Here is a 23,367-nt window from a genome sequence, read left to right on the forward strand (position 1 = left end):
AGAGCAAACTCGGGTGACGGATCGGGTTGAGCATCAGGTAGGGGATTGGAAACGTCCACTCAGCGGTTGGGAATGTGAAGCGTCTCCTCCTCCTTGGGAATCGCGAGCATCGATGCCATCCCCTCCGGTTCTAACAGCGGCGGAGGTTGTTTTGGTCCCCTTCTTTTGGTAAGTCTTGATCTTTGGAGCAATTGGTGAGTCCTTGAAAAGAGGAAAAGGATACTAAACCGAGATCAATAGGGTTAGTCCACGAAGATTGAAAAACTTGATTTCTAGAGAGAAAAAAGAAGTTTGGAAGAAAAAGAGTTTTAGGGTTTAGAGGAAACTTATGGATTTATGATGTTGGGGAGTTGAGGCTCGGGACTCCTTAAATAGAGAAGGTCGGCTACTAGGGTTTCACCTAGAGTGGGTTAGGGTTTTGTGGAATTCAGACTCCATTCGCCACCCGAGTGGGAACACGTTCAGGCGCGTCAGATACGTATTCGCGTATAGCCTCGGGTTCCCCAAAATTTCCATTTTCCTCTTTTTCCCTTTATTTATTATTATTATTATTATTATTATTATTATTATTATTATTATTATTATTATTATTATTATTATTATTATTATTATTATTATTATTATTATTATTATTATTATTATTATTTTATGAAAACTTATAGAGACATAAAAATATTGTAGAATCCAAATTAAACAAGACAAAATAAATAAAATTAAATGGAAAGAGATTATAAGATACATTTGGGACTTCCTCCCAAGTGAGCTTGTTTTAAGTCACTAAGCTTGACTTTTCATGCTCTTCAAGAATTGTTTTTGGGATGGAGAGGTTTTGGAATTGATATCTTGTGTTTTTATGAGTTTTTAAAACTTATTTCCTCATAGTTTTGTGCATATTCATGAGCATTTAGGTTGTTTAGGCTGCATTGTACATCAAGTCTGGTATTTCAGGTGTTGGAGTGGAGATATGCAAGGAAAGTTGGCTTTGGAGCCAAATAAGTCAAGGATTTGCAAGGAAATGGAAATGAAGGCAAGAAGGCCAAACAATCGACCAGCCAATCGACCATTTGGTCGATCAACACATCATCGGATTCGCGGACTCCAGACGATCGAGCAAACGATCGACCATTTGGTCGATCAAACCACATTCGGATCCCTCGGACATGACACAAGACTAAAGGATCGACCAATGCAATCGACCAAATGGTCGATCGTGACATGAGCCGAGACTTCGGAGCCTTGGACGATCGACCAAGCAATCGACCATTTGGTCGATCGAGACGCAAGCTGGACTTGAGCGAGACTCCGGAGCCTTGGACGATCGACCAAGCAATCGACCATTTGGTCGATCGAGACGCAAGCTGGATCGAGACGAGCGAGACTTCGGAGACTTAAGCGATCAACCGACCGATCGACCAAATGGTCGATCACGACAGAGGACCAATTGACCAAATGGTCGATCAAGTGGTCGATCGTGTGCCATTTTGAGACCAAAACCCGGTTTGTTCCGGTTTCCTCTGGATTGTTTAATTTTAATCCGGTTTGTTCCGGTTTAGTTTATGTTTTCCTATAAATACTCAAACCCTAATTGTGGAGACTTATTTCTTATCTTATCTATTATCTCTTGTATTAGCTTTTGTTAAGTAGCCACCTAAGGTTCTTAAGCTTTTCCATACTTGGTTTTGTTGAATCTTTGGTGGATTTTCCAGTTTTAATAGTAGTTTGTCTTTCAAATCTCTTAATCTACAAGCTTTTATTATGATTTCACAAAGACAAAACTCTTTCCTTTGTGTGATCATGATTATTAGTGATTAGATATTTTAAGAACTTTGGGCTTGGTAGATTAGGGAGATAGATGGTTGATCTATGATGTCTAGGGCTTATTTTATGCATTTCCTATCTTGATTTGTGATAATATTGCTAGATAGCTTTGATCAAGCTTGAATCTAGACTTTAGGATTTCCATGCCCACAAGGTGTTTGATGAAATTCCTGAACCAAACTTTTCAAGAGCTTTGCATTCCTATCCAATGGAAATTGATGATTAGGGTGCTTAGTGGTATTTGAACTTGTTCTTAATGCATGTTTGTCTTGTGATTACCTTTGGAAATTGTTGATTATCACTTGATTATCATAGGATCTCTATCATGGAAATTAATTGATTTGCATTAGTGTTCTAGCCATAGGATTGTTCTTGATTGTTACTTAGACATCTAGGATTGATTAGCTATCTCCCAAGTCAATTACCTTGCCCAAGGTTATCTTGTTAATTCTTGATTTTCAGTATTATTGCTATTTGTGTTTGTTTGCTTTGAGTTTGCATCTTCTTGTTGCATTTCTTTGAATCTTTTTGTTAGTTAAGTTGTGACATAAGAGCTTTTCCTTATTAAGAATAGATTAAGCATATTTGTGTATTCTTGGTGTGTTGGTTAATGCAAATTGTGGATTGATAATAATTGATACTAAAGTTACTACATCAGGAATCCTCCCCACTGTAGCAGACTGATTCAACGGATTTTCTGGTTCCTGTCCTGGTTCCACAGCAAAGGCAGTATGAACTTCTTGGCAACGTGTGATTGTCCTTGGCATCATTTGTGTGGATAAGACCTGGCCATCGATGGTTGGCCTTTTTATTCCGTTTTTGATGTCAAATTTCATCTTGATGTGCTCTCCATGCTCAATGCTGATATGTCCCTTTTTCACATCTGTCACCGCACCTACTGTTGCCAAGAATGGTCTTCCTAGGATTAGTGGATCTTCTGGTTCCATGTCAAGGATCATGAAGTCAGTAGGAGTCTCCCCTCTTCCGATCCTGAGAGGCAAGTTTTCCAGGCTGCCAATTGGGTGCCTGATTGTCCTATCAGCTAGGACCAAATACAGGCTGCTTGGTTTAAAACTGCTGAAACCCATCTTGTTGGCAACTGAAAGTGGGATGATACTGACCAAAGCTCCCAAATCGCACAAGCAATTTTTGAAGATCCGAAGGCCTATTGAACATGGCAAAGAGCCGGGATCCTCCAATTTCTCATTGATCCTCAGCTTAGGGTCTAAACACACTCCACTCCTCAGGATCATATTCTCAATTTCTTTAACAGCTTCCTTTACTTCCATCTCCAGCTGAGTTGTCTCTTTGACAATTTCCTCTCAAAGAGTGTGTGATGGCAAGATTTTAGGAGATGGGGCTTTTCGTTTGGACATACGCTCTCCAAGCGCCTCTAATTGGATATCAAGAGCTGATGTGAATCTTTTCTCTAATTTCCCTTTCTCAGCTGCAGGAAGTTGAGGTTGATCTGTCATCTAAACGTCTACCTGATGGATCGTCCAATCACCATCGTCGAGTATGTCATCGTGCTCAACCTCGAGTGGTGCATCGGGTTCATACTCGGATAAGTAATATTGGTGCTCATACATCCCACTGTGATTTATATCTTTCCCATCTTGAACATCGCTGTCGTCAGGGAGGTAATCATCAACATCTTCAAGAAAGGTTGCCTGGGCAGTAGCATAGTCTTTTGGGTTCTGAACAGCTTTACCTGGAAGCTGGCCTAGTTTTGGAGTTGGTTGTGCGTTGTGTTGGCCCTCTAGGTTTCTCAACTTAGTATTGAGAGAATCATACTTAGCATTGAGGTCATTGTACCTAGAATCGATCTTGTTGCTCATCTCCGCAAATCGTTCTGCCGATGCCTGACTTTGTATCATCTGCTGAATTAATCCGCGTAGGTCAACCTCTTGAGATTGGTTATGTGATCCTTGCTGTAATTACGAATCCAGATGGTGCAATTGGTTGGTGGTAATTGATGGGGTACTGCTGCTTAGGAGCAAAGCCTTGATTGTATTGGACAAATGGCTTTTGTGGGTCCAGGTTTCCTTGGACTGCGGACGGATAGATTTGATCTTGAGGATTTTCAACAATTGGGTTACAGTATGAGAGATTCAGGTTTGGTTTGTAGTTGCTGTACCCTTTATTGTAACCTCCTTGATTGTTGATGTAGTTTACTTCCTCTAGCTGAGCATTCTCCCCATCTTGTTGCTGAAACTGATCTTCATCTGAGATGGAATGGACATGTTGTTGCTGGTTGAGGAGTTTTTCCAATTTGTCATTAAGGGCGTTCATGTCGCGCTTGTACTTGGCATCATCCTCTCCAAAAGATCGTATTGTGCGATCATATTTCTCTTTGTAGTGCCCATCAGATTTGGCTAAGTTCTCCACTAGATCCCAACCTTAATCAACGTCCTTGTTGAGAAAATTACCATTACTTGTGGTATCCAGCAACATCCTTATCTTAGGGACTATACACCACGGTAAAGTGTACTTAGCAATGAAGCATTGATGAATCCATGATACGGGCATCTGCTGGTGTATCCCTTGAAACGTTCCCAAGCTTCACTGAACGTCTCATTGCTTCTTTAAACAAAGCTGGAGATATCATTTCGCAGCCTTGCAGTTCTGAAGTTGGAGAAGAATTTGGCGAGGAACACCTTTTTGCAGGCTTCCCATGTGGTGATAGACTTTCTCCTAAATGTGTGCTTTGTCACCCAAAGAAAATGGGAAAAGCCGGAGTTTGAATCCATCTTCACTAACTCCATTGATCTTTGTGAGGCTACAGAGCCTATCAAACTTATCTAAATGATCCAATGAGTCCTCCATTGGCAGTCCATGAAACTTGTTGCTCTGAATCATCTGGATGAGACTACTCTTGATCTCAAAATTGTTATTTTGAACAGCAGGTGGCACAATGCCATGTATTTGAGTATGAGTAGATGGAGCATCTCCTGAGGAGCATCTCCTGAGGAGCATCTCCACAAGTATGTTGGTCCTCTCTTGAGGAGCTGGTGGACCATTCTGATTATTCATGACCTCCTCAATTGTGGTTGGCTGCGGTTGCTGGACTTGTTGTTGACGGAGTAAGCTTGGTCTGTCTATGTTGTCTATGAAAGAACTCAAGTGTTGGCTACCCTTGGATCGTGTTTGCATGCCCAATCAGTTAACCGAGTGAGTACACGAAGGTCTACCCGATCCAGGTGATAGACTGACGGGTCAGGTGGGTACTCGGGTTGTACCTGAAATGCAAAACAAACAAACACGAAAGTAAACAAGTCAGTTCCGAACTGATGGATAGAAAAAAACTTGATCTAGCAAGTGCTGAAATCTTAAACGTAGCAAAAAAAAATTCAACCAAATGGCAACAGCGCCAAATTGATAACAGGATTTTCACCCTGTATATCAATTCCCTATGCCATGGTGGTACAAAAGGTTGTTATGCTAGCAGATAAGATATGATCAGAACAATGCAAGTCAAGCCAAGCAATAGTGGGTTTTTTCTAACAACCTAAAGTGAGCAAAAGTAAATAAAAGAACAAGAACCACACGAACTAAGTACTCGATGCAAGCATTCAGGTACAGGATCGGATGGGGTAATCGGATTAAGGAGACAAGATTGACCAACTCGAAGGTATACACGAAGCTGGTGATCGTACCAGTTCGGGTAAGGGGTCGAGTTATAGAATAAAACTAACAATCAAGATAAGAAAGCTCCTAAGGATGGAGTAATTGACTCATAAGTGCTCCTGGCCAATTTGGGATGTCCAACATGCCTCAAGCAAAAATTCCCTAGACAATGAATCTCTTAAATCTTGCTAAAAAGCTCTCGTGATAGAAACAATCAACCTTAGTCACTCCCCTATCCAACTCTCGTTGGAGAAACATGACCAAGCAGGCATTACAATCTGATTCATTATTTTCAATAAACTCCTTACACATCTAATCTCTTAGGCTAAGTGACTAAATCTCTAGCATTGATTGATTCAAGCGTTTCAACAACATCTCTCGATAGCAAAACACCCTAGATCTAATCTCAACCTCTCGGTCTGAAAATAGCATTAAGAACACCAATCTAGAAAAGAATTTATATAAATATAAACATTCAAGCTAAGACATCCTAACCAATCAAGAACACATATTTGTCTATCTCATCCTTAAAAACCTTAATTCACTACTCATATCTCATGGTAAAAAACATAACAACACAAATGAATAAAAATTGCATTGTATTAAAAATAAGATAATGTGACACCCCGGTTTCAGAAACTTGCGGAGAGGTTTTAAAGAAATATTTGGCCACCTATGTTACCAAAGTACACTTATCTTTTCGGTCAAGGGGCCTGAGAGAACTCCAGAGTTAAGTGTGCTTGAGCTGGAGTAGTTTCAGGATGGGTGACCTTCCGGTCGGAACTGTGCGAGTGAGCACAAAACACAGGAAAAGATCATGTGGTGATTTGTAGGGACGGTAACAAGTCATTAAAGCCTCCCGGACATAGCAAACCGGTGCCGTCGGATATGGATGGGCTCACGGGCCTAGTGAGAGGACGTGAGGCCCATTAAGGAAAATGGGCCCATGGACTGGATTGGACATAGGGCCCACTAAGAGGTGGCGGTCGGGGCGTTACAAGTGGTATCAGAGCCGAACCCAGACGAGTGTGGACTCGAGTACGCTCACGCCGTAGGGGGGTAACGGTCTATGTGCGCAACGAGGACGTTGCGATCTGTTAGTTGGGGTGAATTGTGACACCCCGGTTTTAGAGACTTGCGGAGAGGTTTAAAAGAATTGATTTGGCCACCTATGTTACCAAAGTGCACTTATCTTTTCTGTCAAGGGGCCTGAGAGAACTCCATAGTTAAGCATGCTTGAGCTGGAGTAGTCTCAGGATGGGTGACCTTCTGGGAAGTGACTGTCGGAGCTGTGCGAGTGAGGACAAAACACAGGGAAAGATCATGTGGTGATTTGTAGGTACGGTAACAAGTCTTTAAAGTCTCCCGAATGTAGCAAACCGGCCGTCGGATATGGATGGGCTCACGGGCCTAGTGAGAGGACGTGAGGCCCATTAAGGAAAGTGGGCCCATGGACTGGATTGGACATGGGGCCCACTGAGAGGTGGCGGTCGTTGCATTACAAGTGGTATCAGAGCCGAACCCAGACGAGTGTGGAGTCGAGTGGGCTCACACTGTATGGGGTGACGGTCTTGGTGCACAACGAGGACGTTGCATTCTGTTAGTGGGGGTCAATTATGATACCCCGGTTTCAGAGACTTGCGGAGAGGTTTAAAAGAATTGATTTGGCCACCTATGTTACCAAAGTGCACTTATCTTTTCAGTCAAGGGGCCTGAGAGAACTCCAGAGTTAAGTGTGCTTGAGCTGGAGTAGTCTCAGGATGGGTGACCTTCTGGGAAGTGACTGTCGGAACTGTGCGAGTGAGGACAAAACACAGGGACAGATCATGTGGTGATTTGTAGGGACGGTAACAAGTCTTTAAAGCCTCCCAGACGTAGCAAACCGGCCATCGGATATGGATGGGCTCACGGGCCTAGTGAGAGGACGTGAGACCCATTAAGGAAAGTGGGCCCATGGATTGGATTGGACATGGAGCCCACTAAGAGGTGGCGGTCAGGGCGTTACAGATAAAAAGTGGTAGAGTACAGAATCGAAATTGAAAGGATTAGCAAAAGAAAATAAAATTGAATCCTAACAAAGTGGAAAAAGTGTTTGAATTGTTCTCTCTCTCTCTCTCAAAAGCTCTCGCTTTGTGTGTTTGAGTGTCTGCGGGGTGCTAGGGCGAGAGGAAGAAGAGGGGGATATATATATGGAAACCCTTTTAACCTAGCTATTCAGTTCTGCCCGTGGGTTTTGCTCGAGGCGGTGCACGAGGTTCAAGTCAGGTAGTTCCTCGGGTAGGGCTTCGGGTTGTTCTTGCTGCTCTTAGATCCTCTTTGATTGGGTTGAGGTTCGGAATGTTCTTCTTGCACGATCGCTTGTTCGGGTACATGCTCAGGTTTGACCTCATTTTTCCCTATTTTGGGCTCCAAAGCACCTATTTTCATCCAAAATGCACAAATGCAACAATGCAACACCCTAAATGGCCTAAATGCAAATTCCTACAGTTAAGGACCTAAAAATGCTAAGGTTAAGGCATATATAATGCAAAATATGGACAAAAAAAAGGTGTCTAAAACATGTAAATTAGAGAGTTATCATACACTCTTCACTCGTTTACATGTTTATATAGGGAGGATTACTTAACAACTAAGAACATGATAACTATAACTATAGATATAGATAAGATCAAAGTTACTTGGAGTAGATTTAATGTAATGGATAATCACATCCGTAATTATCCGTTTATAACACTCCCCCTTGATTATACATTACCGTTTATATATTGCATATTGTCTCGTTAAGAACCTCATCATGGAAAAACCGTTTAGGATAAAAACCATGATTCGGGAAAAGGAGTACAGTGACGCAATCTTTCCCTTGAACAGATGAGTCTTGTTCTCATTGACATTCTCCTTTAAGGTCGATATTTTGCGTGTTATTTGCTGCCTCGTTAAAAACCTTGTCATGGAAAAACCCAGTGGGATAAAAGAGTGCATCCACGCAAATCATCATATTCTCCCCCTGGAAGTATCATCTTCAAAAGATGCATTTTGATCTTTGAAGTTCCATTATGAATGAGGTTGTCTGAAGCACCTTTGTAAGTAACTCTGCTACATTGTTACTTGAGTTGATGGACTGGCTATCAACTTCTTCATTCTTCTCAAATTCTTGAGTGTAAGAGAGGAATATGTCTTGTTTTGTCGCTCTTGGTGTTGCTTCCTTTGAATTTGGGCGACACATGCAACAGTTTTGTTGGCTTTGGTGACTAGTTCGGTTGCTTCTTGCTAGTGGATCTCAACAAGCATTAACTAGTTGATGCTGATCGAACCTTCAGTTTGAAAGTTTTTCGCCAACATGTTATGAGGCTCCAGTCTTAGGTAGAGAACTATTGGTTGACATTCGGCATCATCTGAGCCATTAGGGATTCTCGATAAGGCATATGAAGCACAACTATTTTGGCATGACTTAAATAAGCGACAGCCAAAGAGTCTATCACTGAAACTTCGTGAAGTCGTTGTTTTGCGATATATCTTTATACTGATCCGATATAAATCTTCCATTTGCAAAACCAACTCCAAACTTGAGGGTTCCAAAATATATTATGCCCAAGTTAATCACACCTTTGCAATAGAAGATATGTTTTAACTCATCTCAAAATTGACTCATAGAGAATGAGTTATATGCTGCAAAAGGATTAGTAGAAAATGCTATACACAATTCATAAAATATATAAATGCTCATCAGCATTTATAAATGATCTTACATGAGTATATATATATATATATATATATATATATATATATATATTTGACTTCTTTTAAAAGTGATTAGTATAACATCTATTTTGATAGATGTTTAGTTTGGAATATCTAAAGACACTTTTGTCTTTCCAAGATCTTTTATACCAAATAACTCTTCAAGAGTTTTGATGATGTTCAAAATAATCACTGTTATGAGTTCTCGAGAACATAACTATGATATCATATATCTTTCGGGATAAGCTCTTCAAGCATCCCACGAGATGTATTTCAAGTCATCATATAACATCAATTTTGACTGATATAGGGAACTTTAACAAAACATGGTGCGACACACCATTTTGTTATATATGATTATACCCTTTTGATGCTTGGACCACTAGTCCAAAAATTACTCGTCTTTCATACGAGTTTAATATAGACTTGACTATCTCGTTTATTGGCCAATATATATCTCTATACGCTCACAGAACGGAGATTTATGATCCTCATTAATCACGTGGCGCTATACAATTTATTGTCGACATGTATGTCTTTGGTTCCATATTTCCCGTAGTGATAAGGTTAATGAGAGACAAGTTTTCACCCAGGGTATCAATTCCCTATGCAGTTGTCGTACAAAGGGTTATCAATCCAAATGGTTGTCTATTGTTAGCAGGAAGGATATGATCAGTATAATACAAGTCAAGCCAAGCAGATAGGGTTTTGGTTCTAACAGTCCTAAAATAAACAAAAGAAAATAATATAAACAAAGAAACCACACGACCTAAGCACTCGAAGCAAGCAATCGAGTACAGGATCGAGTGGGGTGATAGAGTATGCAAGTGAGATATGAACAGATCGAGGTATTACTCGATATAGGTTATCGTGTACCTGATCGGGTAAGTGATCGAGTAAGTAAAGAAAATGTAAACAAATAAAATACGAAAGTTCCTAAGGATGGGGGTAATCGAATCCTAAGTATTCTAGAACAGTACGGATGCCTTACATGCCTCAAGCAATTGTTTCCTAGACAATGAACCTCTAAAACCTTGTCACCACACTCTCGCACTAGCAACAATCAACCTTGAACACATTACCACACTCTCGCACTAGCAATATGAACAAGCAGGCATTAAGAACGATTCATTATTGTCAGTAAACTTAAACTCATCTAATCTCTTACTCAGAGTCAATTAAACCTCTAGCATTGGCTAAATCAAGCATTTCAACTACTCATTTCGGCCTGTAGCATTGGTAAACGCCCTAGATCTAATATCAACCTCTCGGTCTGTTGACAGCATTAAGAACACCAACCTAGAAGGAAATCTATCAATCATTTACAATCAACTAAGGCATCCTAACCGATCAAGAACACAAAATCATCTATCCCATCCCTAGAAACTTTGCTACACTACTCGGACATGATAACAAGAAATAAAGCAACGAAAATGAATGAAAATTGCATTGTGTTAAAAGATAGAGTAGAGTAGAAAGAGTACAAGATAGAAATCTAAGAAAACTACAAAATAAAAATGCAAAACAAAAAGGAAAAAATGTTGAGTCGCTCAGTTCTCTCACAGAAGCTCTCGCTCTCTGGTTTGAGGGTCTGCGGCGTGCTCGTTTGCGAGTTAGGGGTATAGGGGGTTTATATATGGAAACCCGTTTGACCTAGCTTCCCAGACCTGTCCGATGGTCTACTCGATGGGGTACACGAGGGTGTAGTCGGTTTACTCCTCGGGTGGATCTTCGGGTTGCTCTTAATGCTCTTGGATCCTCCTCGATCGTGTTGGGATTCGGACTTGTTCTGGCAGCTCGATGGCTCCTTCGGGTACATGCTCGAGTTGTCCTTGTTTTTCCCAATTTTTGGCTCTTTAGCACCTGTTTTCATCCAATATATGCAAATACAGAAATGCAATACCCTAAATGCTCTAAAAGTGAATTCCTACAGTTAATGGCCTAAAAATGCTAAGTTAGAGGTATGAACAATGCAAAATATGGACAAAAATGGATGCTAAAAACATATAAAACAGAGAGTTATCAGACCCCCAAACTTAAATCTTGCTAGTCCTCTAGCAAGGTAGTAAGAGGGTACGGTTTGAAAGTGGGGACTCATAACCTTAACATGCTAAGCAAAGGATTCAAGCTATAGTCCTTAAAGATAGTTTAATGGTGCTAAGATCAATCAACATACTTACAAATATTTTTCTATGCTTATTACCATGCATCGATCTAGCTCAACCTCCAACTAAAGATAAAGAACATCTCTTTCACATTCAATTAAGTGTTTGGCGAATTCTTGCAAATGGAAAGTGAATCAAGCTCAATCAGTTTCAAGGGTAAGGTTTCTTGGTAAGGTGGTTTCAAACAGATTCTTTGGGTGGTTTTCTCTCAAAAGAAGGAATGCTAGACAGTTGTGAAAACTATCTAAGACTGAAATCAATGACAATGAAATTTGTTTTTATTATATCTTCTATCTAACAATTTTACTCATTAAAGATGGGATAAAATGAAGTACGGATACGATTGCAGAGATTATAAAATAAACAATTATAAGAAAATAATATTCTAATTAACAATAACCCGGAAAATTTGATGTAAATTTAATGGCACATCGCACATAAGTTCAAAAAAATATAAATAAATATAATATTTCATCATAAATTTAAGAAAATAAGATTATTTGTGAAAAAAATTAAAACAAATCACCAGTGACTCTTCGCAACTTTCACTTGACCATTCCTACCGATGCAACTACTTGATTCAATTTTTGGTGAAAAGCCAAATGGATAAAGGAATATGTATTTCAATATGATTTTTTTTTGCATAATTATTTTAGTATTTTTAAATAAATTTTAATTATAAATCAATTAGTTTAATAAAATTTTTGGTGTTTTTAAACATTTATATATTATATATCACATTTCTTATGTTCCAACCGCTATTGCACCCGCTGGTCAACCAGTCGTAAACCTCCCGCAAACGCACCAATTTTAAACCGCTAAACCAGTCGTTCAAAACGCTTAACAACGCTTGAAACCGCAATTGCCCGCTTCCGCAATCTCCTACAACCGCAACCGCAACCGCAGCGTTTGAACCAGTCAGGCCCTGAGAACAATTTGGGCATACAATGCTTTACTCTTGATGATCTACCCTTTTCTTATTCACTTTTTTTTTTTTTATTTAACCCCCCTAGAATTTAAAACTACCCAAATCCTTGATTCTAACTCTTTTTTTTTACTCCCTAAGGTTTAGACTTTTTAGACTTTAAACTTCTAGCTCTTTCTCTCCTTTTTTTTTTTTGATAAACTCCTAATATAAATATATTATTTTCTTTCTTTCTAGGAGACTATAGCAAGATCTTTTTTCTCTTTTTTTTTTACTTAGAGACTTAGAGCTAATTGATTCTAACCTTAGGGACTTTTTTTTTTTATTCCACAACCTAATCCCAAATAAACATGCTAACCACCTATCTTTCAAAACCGAATCTATTAGCTAGTTCGAATTCTAACTTAGCTAAATCAAGAGGCAGTTCTTTGTCGTTCTCAATACTCTCAAGGTTTCACAACCTATAGCACAATGAAAGAGACCTCACTCAACAATTCACAACAAGGTTTGAAAGAAAAGTTTGGGTTCATGGGTAGGAAAAACAAATCAGGTTAAACAAAAAGATTGGTAAAAATAGAGTGCTAACCCGAATTTAGAGTTACCATGAGCAAGTATTCAAGTTCCATAAGCAAGACAATTAAAGTTCAAATTAAGTCCAATAATATAGAGATGTTCTAATGTTCAAGCAAGTGGAGGAAGCATTCAAACGACACAAAGGGTCGAAGCAAAGATTTTTCATTTTTTTCCAAAGACTGATCTAGCAACAATGAACTGTGGCTAAGGGCTATAGCTTCAATCCTAAGGTTTGATTTTAATTAAATAAGGTGGTTTTAATCATTGTCCCCTAAGATGCATATGCAATAATCTTATATGAAACCAACTAGACTCAATCCTAATATGTAAATGCAACTACATGAACACTCTATTTTTTTTTTTTTTTTTAATTTTTTAGTTTTTTTTTGGTTTTTTAATGCACATAGATGCAGACTCAAATAAATAAAACTAGCATGCAAAAATTTGAAATAATAAAAATAAGAAAATAAAACACAATGTTAAATACATTCTAGGACCCTCCCCCAAACTTAAATTACACAGTCCCTGTGTAAATAAAAGTTGGAAATGAATCCAATAATCACACAAAATGTATTAAACTAAATGCAATGATATATACAAGGGAGGATGAATTGGTACCTCATGGGTTGGACAAGAAGGAGGTTGCAGCAGCCTCCATACTCGCCAACGTGTAGCCAGGGTCGTCTCCGGCTTCAGCATGTGCCGGTGTTTGCTCGTCAGAGAGCTCAGAAATGCACACGGACGACTTACTCGGACCAGCATCCGAGGGGTTGATCGAGGGTGGGATCGCGTAGCTCATCGGGTAGGGCATTGGGTAATATGACGGAAATAGCGGAAGAGGTCCAGAATGATTACCCGTGTATCCACTAGCAGGGTGCATCGTGTATGGCATCGTGAATGGCATCTGGTAGGGCGGAGGAAAATACCAGCATTAGGTGCTTGATGGGTGCATCGGATAGTTCATCGTGTATCCCATCGGGTTGGGCGTCGGGTAACCGTCAGAATGGCTTCTCCGCAATGGCTCAGTTCGGGTGATGTTCTCCTCAGCTTGGGGCTCGTACAATGATGCTCTTTGAGGTTCCGGAGGTGGCATTCCTCGAGTTCCTCCTAGCGGTCCGCTTCTCCCCATCCAAGTTGGTGCGTATGCCGAGGTAGGGGCTGAGGCACAGCTTGCCTTGTCTTGCAGCTCCTTGATCTGACCTCCCATTGTCTTCACCGAACCGGTAAGATCCTTCACCTTCTTCACCAAGAACTTGTTCATCCTCTTCAGCCATCTGATCCTCTTGTGAGTTTCCCTCACTCCAACCGGTTGTTTTTGAGAGCACACATACTCCTCAAAATCGAACTCCTTTGAGCTATCTCCCTGTCTCTGCCCGGTCTCCTCTCTCCTCTCAGCTTCGGACTCCTCCTCCGGGTTGTACAGCTCTTCCAACGGTGGTGCGAAGTCAATGTTGTTTCCCAGCAGAACCTTGGTGCATATGACATTAGGCAAGACCATTTGAGCAGCTCCGGCGGTTGGATGGACAAACTTGAATAGCATCATGTCGTTAGGCCTCTCATGGGCCAAAAATCTCGCCAGCACAAGGTAGTCTACATCTAGCCATCTCAGGTTGTGTACCACTCCCTTCAAGGGCACATCGCAACCCACTAGGATTGGTGTGACTAGCCCTCCAATGGAGATCTCTCCGCCTCCTTCTCTCTTCTTCATCGCCCACAATTTCAGGTAGAGGAATTGATCGAGTAACACAAACACCATACTAGTATCAGCAACATCTCCTACTAGTGGTGTTCCATCCCTAGCCCTATCCAAAACTCCACACAATGCAATATCTAACAGCTCGAGCTCATGGTCGTTCACATTCCCAGTCTCTTTTCTAGCAAAAAGAGTGCATGCGAGGGACTTGTGAAAATACCTCAAGACAGGGCTCCTTATTTGAGCGGATTTGGAGCTTGTGGACTTGTAGGGGAGCTTGTCTCCTATTGTCAGCCATAGGGACCTCATTTCCTCCTTGCTGACCTCCATCCCTTCTCCACTACTAGCTTTGAAGCCATATAGCTTCTCCATCTCCTTGAAACTGAGTCGGTAGTCTTTGTTCCTCACGGAGAAAGTGATAAACCCGATCCCCCCATCGGGTAGTAGGGTCGGGTGGTCCTCGAAATAGTGCAGCTTCAAGGTCGAAAGGAAGTGGACCGTCTCCTCCTCATAAGCTTCAAGGTGGGCTCGCATCATCTGGCCCAGGTGGCACATGTCGAACAGAAACTCGACATCCCTTGCGATGCCCAACATCTTCATGGTCTCACGGTGAGGGTATCGGGTACCAATGAAGCTCATCTTCCGGAAGACTTTGAATAGTCTCGCCAGAGTGTCTACTTCCTTTTGCTTCAGCCTCTGCGAGGCTTGGTGTGTCCTCTCTCTCTGCTCCTCTTCACTCTCTCGGTCCTCCTCCTCTTCCTGTTGATCCTCTTCCTCGACTGCTCTCTCAACCACCGTTTCAGCCTTCTCTAAAGCCGGTCTCTTCCCCCTTGCAACAGCAGCTCTGCTCCTTGATCGAGAGGTTTGGATCTCCCCTTGCTCTTCTCCTCCAGCATCAGAATCGACCTCTATGGGGTCGGTGAGGGTTCTTTCGGACGTAGACAGGTCCCTACGTCGAGGAGATCGGCAAACAGCACTCGCCATTGGACTCGGTGAGCGAACTCGGGGGCCTACTCGATCAGTTACTCGAGTGTCGGGTCGTGTGGTGGATCGGGTGGAGCATCGGGTTGGAGAGGCAAAACATCCAGCCAGCTGTTGGGAATGTGGAACGTTTCCTCTCCCTTGAGACTCTCGAGCTTCAACGGCATCACCTCTGGTTGTAGCAGCGGTGGAGGTTGATCTTCTTCCCTTCCTTTGGTAGGTTTTAGCAGCTGGCTCCATTGTCGAATCCTTGAGAGAAAAAGGCTAGGTCTCGAAGTTAATAGGGTTAGTCCCAAAGAAATCGAATAAAGCTTGAGATCAAGAGAGAATAGAAACTTATGGAAACTAAAAAGCTTTAGAGTAGAGAAAAGACTTATCGGTGGTAATGAGGGAGAAGAGTCTCAAAACCCTTAAATAGGCTAGGATTTGGTTGGTGGGCTTCACCGAGAGTGGGCTTCCTTGTGGAATTCGGACTTCACTCGCCACTCGAGCAGAGACACGATCAGGTGCGTCGTGTACGGTGTCGGGTTGACCCTCGGGTTCCCAAATTTTCCTCTTTTCAATTTTTCCATTTTTTATTATTTTTTATTATTTTTTATAAAATTTGCAAAAAGAGAAAAAGAATAAATAAAGCAAATAAACTAAAATTGAAAAATACCTTTGGGACTTCCTCCCAAGTGAGCTTGTTTAAAGTCACTAAGCTTGACTCTTCATGCTCCTTAAGCATGGGGTCCATGTGGGAGAGGTTCTGGAATTCTCTCCACTGTAGCAGGCTGGTTCAGCAGATTTTCCAGGTTTTGTCCAGGTTCTAAGGCAAATGTGGTGTTGACCTCTTCAAGATGTTGCACCTTCCTTTGTTTGGTCTTTGTAGAGAAAGCTTGACCATCGATGGTTGGCCTCTTAATCCCTTTCTTCACATCAAACTCAATCTTGAAATGTTCACCATGTTCTATTCTGATCTTACCTTGTTTCACCTCGATCACAGCACCATCTGTTGCCAAGAATGGTCTCCCTAGAATTAGTGGAGCATCTGGTTCCTTGTCCATATCAAGGATCATGAAGCCGGTAGGCACTTCCAATCTTCCAATCCTGAGAGGCAGATTTTCCAGGATCCCAATCGGATGCCTCACTATTCTATCAGCCAGAACCAAATACAATTTACTTGGTTTAAAATTAGTGAATCCCATTTTATTGGCAACTGACAGCGGCATAATGCTAACTGAAGCTCCAAGGTTGCACAAACAGTTCTTGAAGATCTGAAGTCCTATCGAACACGGCAAAGTGAAAGAGCCAAGGTCATCTAGTTTTTCCTCAATTCGCAGCTCAGGATCCAAGCATACTCCACTTCTCAGAATCTCAAAACCAATCTCTTTGACAGCTTCTTTAACCTCATTCTCCAATCGAGCTGCTTCCTTGGCAGCTTCCTCCTGAAGTTCATGTGGGGGCAAAAGCTTAGGTGGTGGAGCTTTTCGTTTAGCCATTCGCTCTGTAAGCACCTCCAACTGGATGTCAAGTGCGGCATTGAACCTTTTCTCTAATTTCCCTTCTTTTGGTGCAGGTGGTTAAGGCTGATCTCTCTTTTCAACATCTACTCGATGCATCATCCGATCAACACCATCTTGTAGGTCATCCTGTTCCACTTTGGGTTGTGCTTCAGTTTGTGATTCTCGAACCAGTGCTCGATCATCAACTCGATCAGTCTCTTCGGGTGAAGGCTCGGGTTCATACTCGGATATATAGTACTTGGCCTCATTTTTCATTGGGTGTTCCACATCCTCCCATCTTGATCATCACTGTCCCCAGTTAGGTAATCCTCATAGACATCATCAAGGAAGATGGCTTGAGCAGTTGCATAATCCTTAGGGTTTTGAACAGCCTTACCTGGGAGTTGGTTGATTTTTGGGGCTGGTTGGTTGTTGTGGTGGCCTTCCAGGTATCGAAACTTTGTGTTGAGTGATTCGTACTTGGCATTGAGATCATTGTATCCTGAGTCGATCTTGTTGCTCATCTCTGCGAACCGTTTTGCGATGTCCATAGATGTTGTAGCCTGATTCTGAATCATTTGCTGAATGAGACCGTGTAACTCGGCTTCTTGTGATTGGTTTGGTGGACATTGTGGTTGTTGAAATCCAGGTGGTTGGTTGTAGGTTCCAGAGTATTGTTGCGTAGGTGCATAGCCGTGGTTGTACTGGACAAAAGGCTTCTGTTGGACCTGGTTCCCTTGAACTGCAGATGAGTAAGTTTGATCCTGAGGGTTTGAAACATTCGGGTTCCGATAAGACAGATTCGGATTCTGCTTGAAGTTGTTGTACCCTCTGTTGTAACCTCCTTGGTTGTTGATGTAGTTAACATCCTCTAGCTGCATAGTCTCCCCATCTTGTTGTTGAAACTGCTCTTCCTCTGATATAGCATGAACATGCTTCTGCTGGTTGAGGAGCTGATCGAGCTTGTCATTGAGGGCTTTCATGTCCCTCTTGTACTTGGCATCTTCCTCTCCTGTAGATCGCACAGAGCGATCATAATTCTCATCGTAGTTGCCATCAGATTGAGCCAAGTTCTCAACCAACCTTCATCAACATCCTTGTTGAGGAAGTTACCATTACTTGCGGTGTCCAGCAACATCCGTATCTTGGGGACCACTCCTCCGTAAAGTGTGCTCAGCAATGAAGCATTACTGAAGCCGTGATGTGGACATCGAGTAGTGTATCCCTTGAAACGTTCCCAAGCTTCAGTGAACGTTTCATTGTTCTTCTGTACAAAGCCGGAAATGTCATTTCGCAGCCTTGCGGTTCTGGAGTTGGAGAATAATTTGGCCAGGAATGCCTTCTTGCACGCTTCCCAAGTGGTGATGGACTCCTTAGGAAGCGATTTCTCCCATATGTGTGCTTTATCTGCCAAAGAGAATGGGAAAAGCCTGAGCTTGAATCCATCTACACTGACTCCATTGATCTTAGTGAGGCTATCAAATTCATCCAGATGATCCAATGGGTCCTCCATTGGCAATCCATGAAACTTATTGCTCTGTATCATCTGGATGAGACTACTCTTGATCTCAAAATTGTTGTTCTGCACAGCTGGTGGCACAATGCCATTCCGTTGAGTGTGAGTAGATGGAGCATCTCTTGCTCCTATATTGGTCCTTGCTTGAGGAGCTGGTGGACTGTTCTGATTATTCATCGTCTCCTCAATGATTGTTGGCTCTGGTTGAACTTGTTGTTGTTTGAGTAGCCGAGGTCTGTCGATGTTATCAATGAAAGGACTCAGGTTCTGGCTACCTCTGGATCGTGTTTGCATTCACAGGTAGGTATCCGAGGGTGTACAAGAGGATCAACTTGATCCAGGTGATCTAGTGACGGGTCGGGTGGGTGCTCGGGTTGTACCTGAGATTCAAAACAAACAATGCGAAAGAAAACAAGTCAGTTTCCAAACCAAATATAAACAAACAAACTTGATCTAGCAAGTGCTGAAATCCTAAACGTAGCAAAATGAAAACAACCAAATGGCAACGGCGCCAAATTGATAGACAAGTTTTCACTCAGGGTATCAATTCCCAATGTAGTTGTAGTATAAAGGGTTATCAATCCAAATGGTTGTCTATTGCTAGCAGAAAGGATATGATCAGTACAATACAAGTCAAGCCAAGCAGATAGGGTTTTGGTTCTAATAGTCCTAAAATAAACAAAAGAAAAGAATATAAACAAAGAAACCACACGACCTAAGCACTTGAAGCAAGAAATCGAGTACAGGATCGAGTGGAGAGATCGAGTATGCAAGTGAGATATGAACAGCTCGAGGTATTACTCGATACATGTTATCGTGTACCTGATCGGATAAGTGATCGAGTAAGTAAAGAAAATGTAAACAAATAAAATACGAAAGTTCCTAAGGATGGGGGTAATAAGTATTCTAGACCAGTACGGATGCCTTACATGCCTCAAGCAATTGTTTCCTAGACAATGAACCTCTAAAACCTTGTCACCACACTCTCGCACTAGCAACAATCAACCTTGAACACATTACCACACTCTCGCACTAGCAATATGAACAAGCAGGCATTAAGAACGATTCATTATTGTCAGTAAACTTAAACTCATCTAATCTCTTACTCTAAGTCAAGTAAACCTCTAGCATTGGCTAAATCAAGCATTTCAACTACTCCTTTCGGCCAGTAGCATTGGTAAACCCCCAAGATCTAATCTCAACCTCTCGGTCTGTTGACAGCATTAAGAACACCAACCTAGAAGGAAATTTATCAATCATTTACAATCAACTAAGGCATCCTAACCGATCAAGAACACAAAATCATCTATCCCATCCCTAGAAACTTTGCTACACTACTCAGACATGATAACAAGAAATAAAGCAACGGAAATGAACGAAAATTGCATTGTATTAAAAGATAGAGTAGAGTAGAAAGAGTACAAGATAGAAATCTAAGAAAACTACAAAATAAAAATGCAAAACAAAAAGGAAAAAATGTTGAGTCGCTCAGTTCTCTCACAGAAGCTCTCGCTCTCTGGTTTGAGGGTCTGCGGCGTGCTCGTTTGCGAGCTAGGGGTAGAGGGGGTTTATATATGGAAACCCGTTTGACCTAGCTTCCCAAACCTGTCCGATGGTCTACTCGATGGGGTACACGAGGGTGTAGTCGGGTTACTCCTCGGGTGGATCTTCGGGTTGCTCTTCATGCTCTTGGATCCTCCTCGATCGTGTTGGGGTTCGGACTTGTTCTGGCAGCTCGATGGCTCCTTCGGGTACATGCTCGAGTTGTCCTTGTTTTCCCCCATTTTTGGCTCTTTGGCATCTGTTTTCATCCAATATGTGCAAATGCAGAAATGCAATACCCTAAATGCTTTAAAAGTGAATTCCTACAATTAATGGCCTAAAAATGCTAAATTAGAGGTATGAACAATGCAAAATATGGAAAAAAATGGATGCTAAAAACATATAAAACAGAGAGTTATTAGTTAATCAAGATCTCTTTAATCATTATATAAATGATTTTATATAAGTACCTGATTTCGTTATTAACCATATCAATCGGTTTCTCTACTCCTCTTGAGAAGTATCTTGCTCCTCTTTAGGAGTCTATGTGCTACTCTATGGGAGTCTATTAGCTTTTCTTTAAGAGTCTATCTACTCCTCTTTAGGAGTTCATTTGCTCCTCTTTTGAGAGTATAAACCTCTTTTTATTTGCTCCTTTTTCGTTTCGAGAATTTTATTTATCTTAGGAACCAAAGTGATCTATCACGTTTCTTATGTGTCTTAGACTTAGTATGTCATCCGTCAGAGACATATTTTATTGGAGAATTTTTAGCTGGGATGTGAGATTTCTCAGAATTACAAGTTCATATTCATTGATGTGAGGATCAATAATTATATGAAATCTCATCCATCAGCTTTTTGCATTTGATTTGCAATATAAATTTTGAATAGTGATCTTTTGAACTTTCAAGTTCATATTCATTTTATTCATTTGTTTAAAGATCCAAAATTATTCGATGATTCTCCCATAGTGATGGAGAATTTTATCATCCAACATGATGATATGCAAATCTTGCAATAGGCACATCTCTCATAAGATGGCTTTAACATTATTAGAGCGGAGACTCATCTCCCGCATCTATATATTTCATCCTCTTTGGAAAAGACATAGTCTTTTGTTGGATCTGAAAGGAGGCAAAGCCTACCATATATAACGATCTATCTATCCGAAAAAGACATAGCTTTTATTTGATCGTGAAGGAGGCAGAGCCTACCATATATAACGATCTATCTATCCGAAAATATATAGCTTTTATTTGATCGTGAAAGAGGCAGAGCCTACCATATATCCAAGGATCTATCCGGATATGATTTAGCTATAGATTTGATCATAAAGGAGGCAACGCCTATAACTTATGACGAATCCAGAAAAAAGCATAATTTCACGTTGTCTATAATATTTATGCTCTATAAACAGAAATGAAAATAATATAAATTTACTTACCTTGTACAAGCTCCAACGATAAAGATATCGTGCTGATAACGTGTTATAAAACATAATGCAAATATATGATATTATTATTTTATATATGTATATGTATATATATATGTATCTATTATTATATACACAAAGAGACGAGAGGTAAGTAAATGAATGAAGTTCTTCTCTCTACTTCTTATTATTACACTCTTCACTCGTTTACATGTTTATATAGGAAGGATTGCTTAACAACTAAGAACAGGATAACTATAGCTATAGATATAGATTTGATCAAAGTCTGTAGAAGTAATGTAATGGATAATCACATTCGTAATTATCCGTTTATAACATAAAGACATTAAACGAGAAAGCCAATACACAAACTTAAAAACTCCATTTGGTTACGAGTTTTTCATTGCTAGGAAATTAAATAAACTCCATCCTCCATCTTTCATTTTGACTTATACAACCGGACTGGGAAATGGATTAATGTAGGACTAAATAATACGAGCTTCTAACGTCTCTTTTTCTCAATTTTATTATTTTTGTTAATGAGTATCTTTACGGCTAGATATATTCTAGATACATTCTATGGAAAATCTTTATAGATGACAGTACTTAACGTCGTCCACAATCACAACCTCCAAAAGCTTCTAAGGTATCTTGGAAATTGTTGAGGCAAGAAACTTTTAGATGTGGTCCATGTGGAGGGAAAACGTATTTTTTAACTTGAAAGTTGTGGTATTGGCCTTGTTTTTTATTCTAGAAAGTATTTTTTTTCATTTCTGAAATTGAGGACAATTGATATATTACAAGTCTTCCACAATGATACTTTGCAAGTTTTAGTTCATCCATATGATGCATATGCTCGAAACTAGTATACCACATGTCGATTACATAAAAACATGAAAACTTTTCTTTAATATATAGACTTATAGTGATACACTTACAATAAAATTCACTATATTTAGGAAGAAGATACTATCGATCGAGTAGAATATGAATGTGCATTGTGAAAAACTATACACACGCGCGAGCTCCCGCTGACGTGCTGGGTCGAATTTTTGGGTCATAGTCCTTTATGCCCAGCAAAACTATACAAAACAGTTTTATTATTTTCCTTTACGAAATTTTGCATAGTATCAAATATTTAGAAGTTTTCAGACAACGCCCAAATATATTTGGAATAAGTTTGAAATATATATCTATGTCCCCTATCCTTGCGTATCAAGACAAATTATTCTTGATGTTTACGCACAATCTTATCATTTCTCTAACTTGGAGATCAAGATACTCACTCCTATAAATAAAGGTTTCCTGAAATTTCTCGAAAACACTATAACGATCGAGCCAACAAATTTCATTTGTCTTTTTTTCCTGGAAAGTAAGTGTACATATAGTATTATTATACATGGCAGATCTAGTGTTATAATTATAGTGTTACCACGGTTGTGTCATGCGATTTAAAATCTCATAAAACAGTCATACTGTGTTAAATTAATTGAATTAAAGAAAGAGATAAATCTCGCTTTCGTATATTCGTCTTTTCCTCAATCTATTTATCGTGATTTTTAATACAAAATTTTATGGTCTGACAACATGTGGATAAGAAACCAGGTCAACAAAAACAAAGTGGAAAAGCAAGCCTCCCAGACTGCATGACAATCGCAAACTAGCCGAAGAATGGACATTACCTACTCCTTTTGAGAACATATACTTAAGTGTCAGATAGACACTTGAGAACCAGCGACATCACCCTCCAACAGCTACTCCAACAAATACATCAAGAGAAATAGTCCCTTCACACACCAGTTATGTGACAAAAACCTAGAGGGGACATATTTCCAGGTTAATCCAATCCAGAACCAAATAAGAACATCGTCTT

At 40.4% G+C, this 23,367-nt stretch overlaps 2 non-coding genes across 2 annotated transcripts; both read left to right on the top strand.

Annotated features, from left to right (window-relative positions):
* The first annotated feature begins 4,329 nt into the window (after nucleotides 1-4,329).
* On the top strand, nucleotides 4,330-4,436 carry LOC147926929 (small nucleolar RNA R71). The gene has a single exon (XR_015583182.1). It is a non-coding gene; the product is annotated as a small nucleolar RNA R71 (small nucleolar RNA).
* Nucleotides 4,437-18,197: 13,761 nt separating this feature from the next.
* LOC147926930 (small nucleolar RNA R71) lies at nucleotides 18,198-18,304 on the top strand. Its single transcript, XR_015583104.1, has one exon. It is a non-coding gene; the product is annotated as a small nucleolar RNA R71 (small nucleolar RNA).
* The last annotated feature ends 5,063 nt before the right edge of the window (nucleotides 18,305-23,367 follow it).

Source organism: Camelina sativa, chromosome 15 (assembly GCF_030686135.1).
Source record: "Camelina sativa cultivar CO46 ecotype springtype chromosome 15, ASM3068613v1".
NCBI lineage: Eukaryota > Viridiplantae > Streptophyta > Magnoliopsida > Brassicales > Brassicaceae > Camelina > Camelina sativa.